Consider the following 15,261-nt stretch of genomic DNA (forward strand, 5'->3'; position numbering starts at 1 on the left):
AAAGTACTTGGGGTGCCTGGCTGGCTCAGTCAAGAGAGCATGTGGCTCTTGATCTCAAGGTTGTGAGTTTGAGCCCCACATTGTGTGTAGAGATTCCTTAAAAGGATCTTTCAAAAAAAAAAAAAAAAAGTGCCGAGGCACCTGGGTGGCTCAGTCTGTTAAGGCCTCCAACTCTTGGTTTCGGCTCAGGTCATGATCTCATGGTTTCATGGGTTCAAGCCCCCATCGGGCTCTGCGCTGGCAGTGTGGAGCCTGCTTTGGATTCTCTCTGCCCTTTCCCTACTTGCCCTGTCTCTGTCTCTCTCAAAATAAATAAATAAAACTTAAAAAAACAAAAAAGGCTTTAATTATACAATCTAAGTGTTCTTTTCCAATACCATAGGGGCACAGGCACAAGACGTCTCTCGGTACATCAAAACCTGCTTACCGAGAGAAGACAGCCATTCTCCCATGACTACAGATTCTTACCAACCTGTAAATCCAACCTATAAATCCAGTCAGGGTCCTCAGATAAAAAGCTGTTTAGCTTCATCTCTTTTTTCAGCCAAAGGTCTTCCCTCCCTTCATGTTTTTACAGTGAAAAGTTTCAAACATAAAGAAAACTGGAAAGAATTATCTGATGAACATTCCTATAGCTACCGTCTAGATTTCACAATTAACATCATACTATGATTTTCTTTATCATAAAACTATCCACCTGTCCAAGTCTTTATTCATCTGTTAATTCTTCTTTTTTTACCTATTTCCAGTGACCTGTAATGAAAGGTTCTGAGTTAGTGCCCGGTACAATCAATTTGCATTTCCAAATGCTCACACTGTTAGCTAAGTGAAGCGTGAGTCAGAGGAGGGTCTAAGTGGAGCAAGGAGCATAGCTGGGAAGCTCTGCAGAGCAGTCCAGAGTTACACAGGGTCTCTGAAGTTAGAGACTCACTTTTTAGCTGTGTCACCTTGGGCAAGTCACTAACGTCTGTTTCCTCTATCGATAAAAATGGCTTGATGCCTGTGCTTACCTGATAGGGTTGTCATAGGAATTATATGAAATTAATGGATGGAAAATACTCAGTAGAGAATGCAAGCTCAATAATATCTAGATCCAATAAGTCAAATAGTAATAATTAGAAAACAATTTACAGGCTTCCATCTTCCCAGTCTACCTCCTATCCATTTGCCCTTCTATTTCCCATTCAGTAGCCATCTTACTTCTTTCATTCTTATCCAGTGTATTTTATAGTCCATTATCTTGTCAGTACCCTAAACTTCCCTTCCCGAACCATTGTGTTCTTTTATCACACCCGTTTGGCAAAACCCTCGCCTAGATGAACTCAGTTTATCTCCCCACTCTGCAGGGCTAGACATGAGTCACTGAATAGAGCAAGCTGGCTCACTCTGACTGAATAAACATCAACTAGAAATGGGCTGTTTGGCCACATGAATCTTGAGATGTTTATCTCATTACTTCCTCTTCCCCTCTCCTTGACTCTTGTGCTTTCTCCTGTCTTCTTCAACTCAGACGCTTCCCATCTGTCACATGCCTTCCTGCTCTTTTCAGTAGATCTGCTCACTTCCTAACTGACAAAGGAAACAGAATCCAGCAGAGAGGAACTTCCTCCACCATCCGTCAAGCAGAACAAAGTCTCCAACGTCTGCACATTGTTTCACTCCTCTTCACAACACAGAGCTATCCCTCCTGTGGCAAAGTCCAACCCCTCCACCTGCACCTTAAATCCTGCTCTCTAGACCCTTCAACAAGCCCTCAGTGACAACAACCCCTTCTCTCACTTCTCTCCCACTGGATCTTCACTTAGATTTTTCAATATGCCCAAATTGCTCCCATTTTCAACAAAACCTAGTATGTAAGAGAATGTCCTTGTTCTTTGGAAATGCCACTCAAACATTAATTGGTAGGGGGAAAGAGCACTCTCAAATAGCGCTGTGTGTGTGTGTGTGTGTGTGTGTGTGTGTGTGTGTGTGTGTGCGTGTGTGTGTGTGTATGAGAGAGAATGGTAAAGTAAATTGATGGGGCAAGTATAGACAGCTGGTGAATCTGGAAAATGCTATTTGGGAGTTCCTTGTACAAGTCTTGCAATTTTTTGAAGGTATAAAATCATATCAACATTAAAAGTTGTCAAGAAGTGGTGCCTGGGTGGCTCAGTTGGTTATAGCGTCTGTCCAACTTACAGCTCAGATCACGATCTCATGGTTTGTGAGTTCGAGCCCTGCATGGAGTTCTCTGCTGTCAGCACAGAACCTGCTTTGGATCCTCTGTCCCTCTCTCTCTCTCTTTCTCTGTCCCTCTCCCACTCCTTCTTTCTCCCCCTCTCTATCTCAAAATTAAATAAACTTTTTTTTAAAAGTTGTCAAGAAAGTGGGGTGCCTGGGTGGCTCAGCTGGTCAAGCAACAGACTCTTGACTTCAGCTCTGGTCATGATCTCATGGTTCATGAGTTGAGACCCACATTGGGCTCCACGTTGCTTGCTTGGGATTCTTTCTCTCCCTCTCTCTCTGCCCCTCCCTGGCTCCCATGTGCAAGCACACGCTCTCTCTCTCTCTCTCAAAAAAAGGTTGTCAAGAAAGAAAGAAAAGTGAAAAGGAAATCTTTGACACCTGCACTCCCCACAGCCAGTCTCCTCTCCTATCCACAAAATTCTCAAAAGTCTAAATTGGTTCATTTCCTCATCTCCACCAACTCAATCACTCTAGCATATGACTTCTAGAAACTCCTTCTTCTGCCATCCTTTGTTTGCTTTCCAGGGAACCACTCTCCTGTCTTCCCATCTCTTTGCCTTTGTTCCTTTCATCCTGCTCTGTGGCTCATCCTCCATCCGCAACTGGACTTTCTCCATGTTTAGCCCAAAGCTCTCCTCTTCTTTCCTCCTCTGAGACATTAATCACCATCCAGAAATTTCTCTCTAGCCCAGATCCTCCAATGCCAGGCCCCACTGCTTTCCAGGCTTCAAGCATAATGGCTTTTCTTCAGCTTCTCCAATAAGCCCCACTTCCTCCCACTACACTTGTCATTCCCTTCCCTAAATAACTCTTCTAAAAAATGGAAGAGGAGCAAACACTTCCCAATTTAGTCTAAGCTCAGCATCAGCCTGATACTAAATCAAGACAAAGGCACCACAAAAAACTACAGGCCAATACTATGAATACAGGCACAAAAATCCTTGACAGAATACTAAGAAACCAAACCCAGCAAAATAAAAACAGGATTAGACTCCATGGCCAAGTGGAACTTACCTTAGGAATTCAAAGTTGTTCTAACATCTCAAGATGAATCAATGTAATATACTATATTAGAATAATGGACAAAAAGAATAAGGGACAAAAACCACAACACACACACACACACACACACACACACACACACACACACACACAGCATTTGATAAAGTCAAACAGTCTTTCATGATCAAACCACTCAACAACTAGAAATAGAAAGGAACTTCCTCAGTCTGATAAAGGGTATTTTTTGGGAAAAAAAATGCATAGCTAGCAGCATATTTTGTGGTAAAATGTTTTCCCCCTAAGATCAGGAACAAGACAATGATGTCTTCTCTGATCACTTCTACTCAACATTATACTGGAGGTTTTAGCTAGCACAATTAGGCAAGAAAATGAAATAAAAGTCTTCTATATTAGAGAGAAGTAAAACTATTTCTATTAGCAGAAGGTGTGATCTTGTGGGTAGAAAATCTCAAGGAATCCACTTAAAAAACTGGTAGAACCATGAAACAAGTTAAACAAGATTACTGGATACAAGATCAATATAGTAAAATTATATGCAAATGATTTTACACTGCCAATAAAAAATATCTAAAAATACTGTGTAAATATTTACATACACTAGCAATAAATAATCCTAAAATTAAATTAAGAACATAACTCCACTTACAATAGCATCAAAAAAGATTAAGGGGCATCTGTGTAGCTCAGTTGGTTGAGTGTCCGACTCTTCATTTCGACTCTGTCATGATCTCACAGTTTGTGGGACTGAGGGCCTCAAGGGGCTCTGTGCTGACAGTGCGGAGCTTGCTTGGGATTCTTTCTCTCCCTCTCTCTCTGCCCCTCCCATACTCACACTCTCCCCCAAAAATAATACACTTAAGAAAAAAAACAGCATCAAAAAAGAATAAAATACTTAGGAATATAGTTAATAAAAATATGTGAGACAGGCACAATGAAAACTGAAAAAAAAAATTTTGAAAGAGGGGCTCCTGGCTGGTTCAGTCAGTGGAGCATATGACTCATGATCTCGGGGTTATAAGTTTGAGTTCCACGTTGGATGTAGAGATTACTTAAAAATAAAATCTTTTTAAAAAGAGTTGAAAGAAATTAAAAATCTAAATGAATGGAAACACATCTAATATTTTAATATTTTAAGATGGCAATATGGCTTGGATTGATCTATAGATCAATGTAATTCTTAGTTGCATCTCAGTTGTGTGTGTGTTTTTTTCTATTTGCAGACATTGACAAAAGTACTTAAAAAATTCATACAGAAATTCAAGGGACCCAAAATAGCTAAAACAATCCTGGAAAAGAACAAAGTTGGAGGACTCATTTTTTTTTTTTTTAATTTCAAAAGTTAGTAAAAAGCCACACTAACCAAGACTGTGAGTACTGGCATAAGGATGGACATATAGATCAATGGAATAGAACTGAGAATCCAGAAGTAAAATGTACAGTTATGGTCAATTGATTTTCCACAGGGTGCCAAGACATAGGAAAAGGAAAGGGCAGTCTTTTCACTGAGACAAGTGGATATCCACATACAAAGTTGCCAGCACTTTGGAAAACAGTTTGGTAGTTCTTCAAAAGGTTAAACGAGGTTACACTTGGACCTGGGAAGTCCACTGCTAGGCATATGCTCAAGAGACATACAAACATATATCCAGGGGCATCTGGGTGGCTCAGTTGGTTAAGCATCCAACTTTGGCTCAGGTCATGATCTCATGGTTCATGAGTTCAAGCGCTGCATCGGGCTCTGTGCTGACAGCTCAGAGCCTGGAGCCTGCTTCAGATTCTGTGTCTCTCTCTCTCTCTGCTCCTCCCCTGCTTGCACTCTGTCTCTCTTTCTCAAAAATAAATAAACATTAAAAAAAAAATTTAAAAAAACATATGTTCACACGAACTTTACACAAATGTTCACAGCAGCCTTTTTTTTAAATTTTTTTTTTTAATGTTTGTTTATTTTTGAGAGAGAAACAGTGTGAGCAGGGGAGGGGCAGGGAGAGAGGGAGACACAGAATCGGAAGCAGGCTCCAGGCTACGAGCTGTCAGCACAGAGCCCAAGGCAGGGCTCAAACCCATGAACCATGAGATCATTGAACTGAGCCCGAGTTGGACGCTTAACCAACTGAGCCACTCAGGCACCCCTCAGCAGCTTTATCCACAATAGACAATAAATGGAAACAATCCAAACGTCCACCAATTGATAAATGGATGAATAAAATGTAGTATATGCACACATGGAATATTTTTCAGCTTTATAAAAGAATTAAGTTCGAATACATGCCACATGTATACTTAGTGATAAAAACCTAGTGTTAAAAAACAAGACAGCAGATCCAAAATGGTTTTGCTTGTGCTAAACCCCACAACCAATCAGGAATCGCCTCATCAGCACTAGTTGGGTAATCTGCCAGATAGAACCTTGCCATCCCCTAAAGAGGAGTAACCATGCGATAACCAACCTGCTTTTTTGGCCTAGTATCACTTTCTTGTTCCTGCTCCCTTCTGCCTATAAGTCTCTCATTTTGTTCAACTCCTCAGAGCTCCTTTCTATCTGCTAGACTGGATCCTGCCCAATTCAAATTGCTTTTTGTCTCAAATTAACTTAGAATTTTAAATATGCCTCAGTTTATCTTTTAACACTAGTAAAGAAAGACCACATGTTGTATGATTTTATTTGTATCAAATGTCCAAATTGACAAATCTATAGAAAGTAGACTAGTAACTGCCTAGAACTGGAAGGTCAAAGTGAATGGAGACTGCTAAGGGGCATTTCTTTGGGGTGATGGAAATGTTCTAAAATTAGATTGGGGTGGGGGTGGGGGGTGTGCCTGGGTGGCTAAGTCAGTTAAGCATCCGCTCTTGATTCTGGTTCAGGACTCAGGTCATATACAGGTCATGATCTCACGGTTCATGGGCTGGAACCCCTGATGGGCTTTGCAATGACAGTACAGAGCCTGCTTGGGATTCTCTCTCTGCTCCTGCCCTCCTTGACCGTGCACTCTCTCTCTCCCGCTCTCTCTCTCTCTCATTCTCTCCAAATAAATAAACTTTAAAAAATAAAGATAAAAATAGATTGTAGGGATGGCTGCACAATTCTGGGAATATATGAAAAGCCACTGAATTTTACATCTTAAACAGGCGAATTTTATGATATGTATTTATTGCTTTAAAAAGCTGCTTTTTAAAAAGGAGAAGAACCCAAGGGCATCCGGTCACACTGCCTGCAAATTTACGGGGTTTCCCCAAAGAGGTGTCTGCAGAGGCCATGTGTTGTTGGGGTGGAGGAGGGGTGGTAGGGGAAATTGGAAGTGTGCCAGGGGAAGCCGCCATAACTTCCCAACTATGAGACTGATCTGATACATTGCCTAGACCCCCTGCCGATTCCCAATCCCAGGGCACTCCTTGTTCCACGGAGACAACTGATAGAGAAAAACTGCAAAATCCCGTTTACACTCACCGACCGGCAACAGCAGCACATCCAAATCCGGAAGCGGAGGCGCCATATTTGTTATGGGAAAAGAGGGTTTGAAAGGAAGTCACTGGAGCCACCTTTGCTGAGGGCAAGTAAGGGCAATAGAATGTAGCTACCGCCATCTTGGCTAAGGGCATTGGCCAAGCCAGTGAAATTTTGCGCCCTTGACTGAACTTTACCAAAGGCTTATTGGTAAATGCTCTTGGTGGACGTTGAAGAGAACAGGAAACATTTTTAATTTTAAAAATTTAAATGCCTACGTTTTAAAAAACATAAAGAGTAGAGAGAAATTGACAAAGAGAATGAAAATATTTTAGTATGTTGCATGCGACTTAGCCATACACCAGTGCCAGAATTGCAGGACCACAGAAAGGAGACTGAAGGTCATTGTCCCATTTCACCATCTTCTTGAAAGAGTCCTGTACACTCATATCGTCCTACAGATTCCTATCTTAGAATAGAATCCCATAATTTAGGGAGTCCTTCACTTGAGAAGAATTTTTTAAATAATGCTGAGGTTTGGCCAACCACATGCTGAATTTGAAGGCAAATAAAAATAGAAGCAAAAGTAAAAACATATTCAGACAAACCTAACACAGCAACTGTAAATTTCATTTTTTCTTCCAGCATTGCTAGTCAAAGTGTATAGATTCAATTTTCACCCTTTCTCATGTAATATATCTTATAAAATATTATTATTATTATTATTATTATTATTATTATTATTATTTGAGAGAGAGAGAGAATGTGTGTGAGCTGGGAAGTAGGAGAGGGAAAGGGAGAAAATCTTGAGCAGGCTCCATGCTAAGTGTGGAGGTTGTGGGGAGAACTCCATCCCAGGACCCTGGGATCTGACCTGAGCTGAAATCAAGAGTCGTCGCTCAACCAATTGAGCCACCCAGGTGCCCTAAAAACATTCTTCTAAAGTAACACAAATTGTGATTAGAGAAAGCCTGGAATAATACTAAGTTACTTTCCTGTTTGTTTCATAAAATGACAAACTCAAATATAATTAAATGAAATTATCTGGATTATTATACAACCATTAAAGATGATAGAAAATACAGCAAAAAAAAAAAAAAAAAAATCTGAGATCATGCATTGCATTCTCAGTTTCCATGTTTCTTTGGTCTCCTCGAATCTCCATTCCTCAGTCTTTTTTGTATTTCTTGGTGTTGATGTTTTTTAAGATTCCAGGTCACTTATTTTGTGGAATGTCCCTCAACTGGAGTTTGTCTGATGCTTCAGCCTGGTTTCCAATGGCATTGAGCACTGTTGATCATGCCTTCCCTCTGGAAAATGTTTTTTCCTGGGTTTCCCTGATACCACCTTCCTATTTTTCTTTTTCCTCTTTAAAAAATTCATTTAAATCTCCTTTATAAGCTCTTCTCTCTCTTCGTTGTGGGCCTTTCTCAGGATTCTGTCTTGAATCTTCTCCTTCCCATCTATGCTCATGATTCCCAAACCTCTAAGCCTCCTGAGAGGCTCCTCCTGAGATTCAAATCAACATATCCTTCAGTCACCTTTATTTCAAACTTCTCCCACCTCTCAGTCAACCTGCTCCTACCCCAGTGTCTCCTGTCTCAGTGAGTTGGACTATTTAGTTGCCAAAGACAGAACGTTTTTTTCCTCCTTTTCAGCATGTCCTGTATACAACCATAACCCTGCTGATTCTTTCTCTTAGAGATCTACTGACTATCTCTTAATTCTCTCCATCCACACAGCAACTTTCTGAGTATAGCTCACTGTTATCTGCCACCTGGATGACAACAGCTTTCCAACTCTCTTGCAGCCAGTTGTTTGTTTTGTTTTGTTTTGTTTTGTTTTGTTTTGTTTTGTTTTGTTTTAATGAAGTGTAAGCACACCACTCCTTTACGCTGGGGCTAAAGCTCAGACTTCCTTACTAGATTTAGAGGACCCTTATCCCTTATCTCCCACCACTATCCTCCAACCCTCCACCTGTACACTCTTTTCTTTTCCTTAAATACTCTGTGCTTGCCTGCTTTCACCCCTGAGCTTTTTACGTAGACAGTTTGCTTCCTTAGGGACACTCTTCTTTGGTCTTTCTCATCTTTCAGATCTCAGCTTTAGGGAATTCTTCCAGGAAACCTCTGACTTTTCAAATGAAAGTTAGTTATCCCTCCTAAGAATCCCTGCATTCCTCCATTTACCATGATTAAATTCCTTTGCCCTTTCTGTTTCTCCCACTAACTGTAACTGCCTTGAAGGCAAGGACTGTGTCTATTTCATATTTGTAGTCCAGATCCCAGCCCAGTGACTCAAAAGCATTTTTATATGCATGAATTAATAAGTCTCTTCCCAGGTGTCCTGCATTCCCCACTGCCATCTGACTCAACCCTTATATTCTCCAAGAAGTCTCAAAAACATACCTTCTTCCTGACCTGTTATCAGTGAAACAAACCTTGGAACATTTTGCCATTGTCACCCTTTCCTTGAAAAACACATTTGTTAGGGCGCCTGGGTGGCTCAGTCCGTTAAACGTCCGACTTCAGCTCAGGTCATGATCCCACGGCTCATGGGTTCCAGCCCCGTGTCGGGCTGTGCTGACAGCTTGGAGCCTGAAACCTGCTTCGGATTATGTGTCTCCCTCTCCTCTCTGCCCCTCCCCTGCTTATGTTCTCTCTCTCTCTCTCAAAAATAAATAAACAAAAAAATAATAATAATAAAAGAAAAAACATACTTGTTTGCTTATAAACTAATTCTTCTTTATTCTTCTGTGGCCTTTCCATAATAAGTTTTATCTTTCTGATGGGCTTCCTGGAGCAAATTTCTGAATTCTGAAATGACTTGTCTTTGCCATATAGCATGCCTCTGACCATCCTTTCTTACCACTTTCAATTGGTTAGTGCATAAGAAATGAAAACTAATTGAAGTCATCATCAAAACAAAATAGGGACTTTAAATCTGTGGAGACAGCAAAATAGAGATTTTATTGCATTCCAAAAGTAAGGTATAAGTTATTTTGGTCCCCTGCTGTTTTGCCATTGATTATATAATGGCTGTAAAAAACTGGGTTATGTCACAATCTTATGAAACCTTTATATTTCATGGTTGATTTTTCTGCCATCAGCTAAGCTAGCTGCTGCCAAATCTCTTTCAGCAGAAAGAAGTCACTTTAGGTGAAAGACCAGAATAGCTCTTTCAACGTGGGATGATTATGTTTGCAGTTACCTTATCTGTCTTTGTTATTCTGAACCTTGATCTAATTACTCACCCATCTGGGGATTTAGCTTTAAGAAGAAAGAAAGAAAACCTTACAAAAGTTCAAGGGTTAAGTAATTGATGAGTCTCAAGGCATCCTATTTCTTTTCATTCATGCAATATTATAAACCCATAATTAAGCAACAAATAGATGCCCAAGGAAAAAAATACGTATCAGATAGACTGTAAGCTCCTAGACTGGACCGGAAGATCCATGAAAGTGAAGATGTGGGTTTTATTTGCCAATAGATACCCAGCACTTGGACCATGTATATTTATCATGAACATAAGCTTGGCCCTTAATTTCTAGAGTCAGTACTAGCACAATGGTAAAGACTGTCTGACCTATAACCCAAAGCCACTCTGGACTATCTATACTCAGAGGTGAAAAAACAAGATCTCTTAGTGTAGAGTCAGGAGGCTGAGCTTCAGTCCTAGCTCTCAATAACCAATTATGTGGCTGTAGCCCTTTAATCTCTGTGAGCCTCAACTTCCTTGCCTGTGAAAAGGGAACAATAAATGCCTTCCAGGACTACTTAGAAAAAAAACCAAAATTGCTTGATGGCATCATTGACAGACTGATGGCTAGCAATTCTAAATTCACTTTCCTTGCAAACGAGTGATTTGAAGAACACCAGGTATAATGAAAGTATGATGTCAGCAGGGAACAAAGGCAGTTTGTAGAGAACATAGATGAAAACATTGATGATATTTATAAATACTAAAGAAATAATTTGATTCCTATACCTTTATTGGAATGTGATGTCTGAGGTCTTAGTAGTTATTGCAAAGCTTTGAAATCATCAGATATAATAGGGTGATGAAGATTTTTATGTGTTTATATTCTTCCTACCTCCAAGAACTTTTAAAGGAAGTGAATGAGCATTTTACCTGGGGACAATACATAATATATTCTATTTACTATGGCTGCATGATAAATTACCCCAAAACTTTGAGGCTTAAAATAACACTTGATCTTTTATTATCTCTTATGCTTTCTGTGCTTCCGTTATTTGGCAGTGGTTTGACTAGATGGTTCTGGCTGGGTGTCTCTCATGAGGATACGGGCTGATAGCAGGTAAGGCTGAAATCTTTTGAAGGCTGAACTGGAGTTGAAGACTCCGCTTCCCTGCTGATTCACTCATGACGAGGAAGTTTGTGTTGGCTCTGGATGGGAGGCCTCAGTTCCTCTCCATATTGGCCTTTTCATAGGACCACCTGAGGCCCAGGGCACTCCAGATAAGTGTGTTCACAGCAAGCTGCCTGCATTCCTCAGATCTGGGGTGGCAAACTTTTTCTGTAAAGGACCAGACAGCAAATATTTTAAGCCCTGTGGGCCACCTCCAGTCTGCCACATATTCTCCCCTTTTTAATAAACTCTATTTTAGGAGTACCTGGGTGGCTCAGTTCGTTGAGTGTCCAACTCTTGATTTCAGCTCAGGTCATGATCCCAGGGTCATGGGATCAAGCCCCACATTGGGCTCCGTGCTGAGCCTGGAGCCTGCTTAAGATTTCCTCTCCCCCTGCCCCTCTACCCAGTGCACACGCTCTCTCTCTCTCTAAAAAATAATAATAATAATAATAAAATTTAAAAAACCGTATTTGCTTTTTTGTTTTTAAGTTTATTTATTTATTTTGTAAGACAGAGAGAGACAGCATGAGCCAGAGAAGGGGAAGTGAGAGTGGGAGAGAGAGAATCCCAAGCAGGCTTTGTGCTGTCAGTGCAGAACCTGATGTGGGGCTCTGACTCATGAACCGTGAGACTAAAGACCTGAGCTGAAGCCAGGAGTCAGATGCTCAACCAACTGAGCTACCCAGGTGCCCCTAGAAAACTATTTTAAAAATAGGAGGGGAGCCTGGGTGGCTCAGTCAGTTAAGCGTCTGACTTCAGCTGAGGTCATGAGTTTGAGCCCCACCTCTGGCTCTGTGCTGACAGCTCAGAGCCTGGAGCCTGCTTCACATTCTGTGTCTCCCTCTCTCTCTCTGCCCTTCCCCTGCTCACGATCTCTCTCTCTGTCTCTCAAAAATGAATAAATGTTAAAAAAGAATTTTTTTTTTTTTAAATAAGAAAGCCACTCTTCGCTCACAGGCATGTAAAAACAATTTGCAGGCTGGGTTTTGCCCATTAGCCCTAATTCCAGTCCTTGTCCTAGAGTAAGCAATCCAAGAGACCAAGATGGAAGCTGCCATATCTTCAAAAACTTAGACTGCCAAGTCACACACTATCCCCTCCCATGTGTTCTATTAGTCATTCAGGGCTTGATTCATTGTGGGAGAGGAGTACACAAAGGCATGGAGCATCGGAGGACACTGCTACACCGTGCCTTTAAAAATAATATGTCTGAGCAGCACACCAATTGATTAACATGATAGAGCACACAGAGAATTGTCCTTATCTCAAAATATAAGATATTCTACTCCTAATTGCCTGGTATTTTTCTAAATTATTCCCTAAAAAGTCTAGAAAATAGGAAGAATATAAATAACTAGATTATGGGTGGAGACTATCTTTTTATCTTCAAAAATCCCACACAACTCCTAACAAAATTATTTTGAAAGAGTGGGCCTCATATTTTTCAGCTAGTTCTGCTGACTTTACATAGACACAGTATGTGTTTACTAAGAAAAAAAGAAAAATGTAGGAAAAACATGAGTAGCGAAATATTTATGGAAATACCTCACTGTCGAAGATATAGTAATCACTCAAAATTTTTTTTCTTTTTAAATATCCACTTGTCTTTTTGGAAAATACTCTCAAAGATAGTGTCTCAATGCCTGGATTGCAGAATGCGGAGAACTTGACAGAACTTGCCAAGAGCTGCTGGCTTCAGCTGGCTTTGTTGGTAATTTTTGAGTCTCCAAATGATTTTGCTGTTATGATCTTTGACAACAACCTTCTGAATTGAAATAAGGTAAAGCCACTTTCTTACACTCCATGCTGCTTAAATCACAGGTTGAACTACATTGAGCACCAAATTACTGACTTCTCCCCCCCATTCTTTCCACACCATGACCTCTAAAAAGCCTGCAGGTGCCACGAAGAGGCTGTGCAGATTGGAAGATGTCTTCATTCCTGTATTTCTCATCTTTAACTGAAGGTAGCATTGTCCATGACACATAAAAGCAGTTCAGTCTTTGAACTTCTCCAGTAAAAAGCAAAATACACTCACACTGATGTGTAATGTATCTTCCAAAATTTCTCTTGAATTGTGCAAGTCTTTGTTTTGCCCTTCCAGTTCTGGGAAGTGTATTTCTAAATGCTGGTCCCTGAGAAGGTCTTCCTACGCATTGTACATACCCCAGAAGGTGTAAGGAAAGAGCAAGGATTTGACTGCACAGAAATGTGCAAAGCTGACCTAAACACATATCAGAGCCACAGACAAATCGGGTGAGGAGCTAATACCCATCTTATGTAAAGAGGGGGCTCCAGGGAACCTGCTCTGGAAGGATGTCCATGGCCAGTTGCTAGATGGCAAGCAAAGTTCTAAGACAGCGCAGAGAAAAACTGCAGTCGATATACAGTGGCTATCTCTAGAAAGTAGGACCAGGTAGGGCTGGTGAAGAGTGGACACAATTACTCTTTACTTTATAAACCTCCAAATTCTTTGGATTTTTTTTTTTTACAACAACACACATTACTTCTGTAATTCAAAATAATTATAATATGCTAACAATAGCTAAGTTTGGTAGAGCACTCTAGACGGTGCTGAGGGCATTAATGACATGAATTTCTTCATGTAATTTTAGTAATAATGCTGTGGGTAAGGTACTATTATTATGTCTGTTTCACAGATGAGGAAACTGAGACACAGAGACAAAGCTCGTAAATGGCTAAGAGGATTTTAAAATATATAAACTGTAAAGGAATACAATTATCCTAAAAAGAATCAGTGATACTATTCCTAGCTTTAGAAAATAAGTCAAAAATAATTTATAATTTAGGGAATGATCTAAGTTTTCATTTAAACTAATGAACCGGAGCACATTGAACTCATAAATTATTTTTTAAGAGCATTATTAAAATAGAGCAGACACAGCCTTATACTGGATATCTGTGACCTAAATCCTTTGTGTGTTTTAGAAATATCCTTTGTGTGTGCTATAAAAACCCCATGTCAGAATGCATGGTTGCTAAACTGGCTTGTTTATAGGCCAAGAGAGGGCAAATCACTAGCAAAAGCATAAACGAGGAGAAATGTGTAATTACAAAGCTCAAATGCTCCAAACCAATTGATGTAGAAAATAAAAATGTGAAGACAGCCCCTTCGTTGGGTTTATTATCTTAAATTGGCTGCCTCCTTTGTTGTGGATAGCCAGACAGACTCATGAGAGAGGCAGAGTGCTCACTTCATGTCTGTGGTGACACTCTGAGAGTTTGCAGCCTCAGCTCCTGGGGTTCCTAATATTCCTGTTCTATAAAAGAAGGTAGTAAAATCCACCTCCCCACCATACCTGAAGACAGCATGTAAACGTACTCTCCCTTTGCTATCAAAGTGATGAGAAAAGCACTTACCTACTGTCCACTGATAATATCAAGTTATAAATACCCATTATCAGTAAGTCCTTGGAGTGAACTGAAATCCACTAACCTTTGAGAAAGACAATGAGCCAGATGTTTCTGAAGTTCCAAAGGGCAGAGCCAACCTCTCAAGAGGGTAAAGTAGGAGGCTACCTAGTCGATCATTTGAATAGCACAAGGTAGAGCATCCTGGCCGAAAACATCTTTGGACACTTTATGTACCTGAAGTTCCACCATTAGATATTCATTCCTTTGTATTGTTAGAGTCTTCCTTCAGAATGAAAGTATCTTCACATCACCTTGCCACATGGGCAGTTAGTTCAAAGTTGGGTCATTGGGAGTAACACCTAGAAGGTCAATCAGTCCTCAAGTTAGGAGGTTAGGAGGGGCCTGCCCAGGAGAGAGACACAAAAAGATGTTAATATAAACAAACTGCAAAGAATGTGATTATTCTAAAAGGAATCAGAGTTACTATTCCCAGCTTTGACCACCCCTAGGACTAAAGGAGCTCTAGTCCTTCCCAGGTCAGTATGTCCCACATAAACAGGGCCAGGCTGGTAATCTAGTTTCCAACTGCACAAATGCCTCCAGCTTTGGCTGGGTTCCCTCTGAAGTCACCTTCCCAGCAAAGAGCTAGACTTGGTGACTCACTGGCGTTATTTCTCTCTTGTGCTTTGAGACTCTGTAGACACACAGAGCCGGGCTATGGGCAGTGCCTAGATGCAGACACGATCTTTCCAAGATGGATTCCTGACCCCCAGAAAACTGGCTTTTTTGTTTTTGTTTTTAAATTATATTGTCATCATGGATT

General features: G+C 40.5%; 1 protein-coding gene across 11 annotated transcripts in view; it reads right to left on the bottom strand.

Annotated features, from left to right (window-relative positions):
* Nucleotides 1-14,879, bottom strand: part of SHLD1 (shieldin complex subunit 1) — a 95,710-nt gene extending 80,831 nt beyond the window's left edge. For 7 of the 11 annotated variants that reach the window (XR_009604184.3, XM_060612694.3, XM_060612603.3 and 4 more), the window contains exon 1: nt 6,695-6,766. The gene's annotated coding sequence lies outside the window, so the exon portion shown is untranslated. Of the gene's footprint in view, nt 1-697; nt 754-6,694; nt 6,767-14,520 lie in introns of those variants that run through there. The other 4 variants (XM_078444247.2, XM_060612649.3, XM_060612658.3 and 1 more) reach the window with 3 other exon arrangements.
* Nucleotides 14,880-15,261: the final 382 nt, after the last annotated feature.

Source organism: Panthera onca, chromosome A3 (genome assembly GCF_046562875.1).
Source record: "Panthera onca isolate mPanOnc1 chromosome A3, mPanOnc1 haplotype 2, whole genome shotgun sequence".
Classification (NCBI taxonomy): Eukaryota; Metazoa; Chordata; class Mammalia; order Carnivora; family Felidae; genus Panthera; species Panthera onca.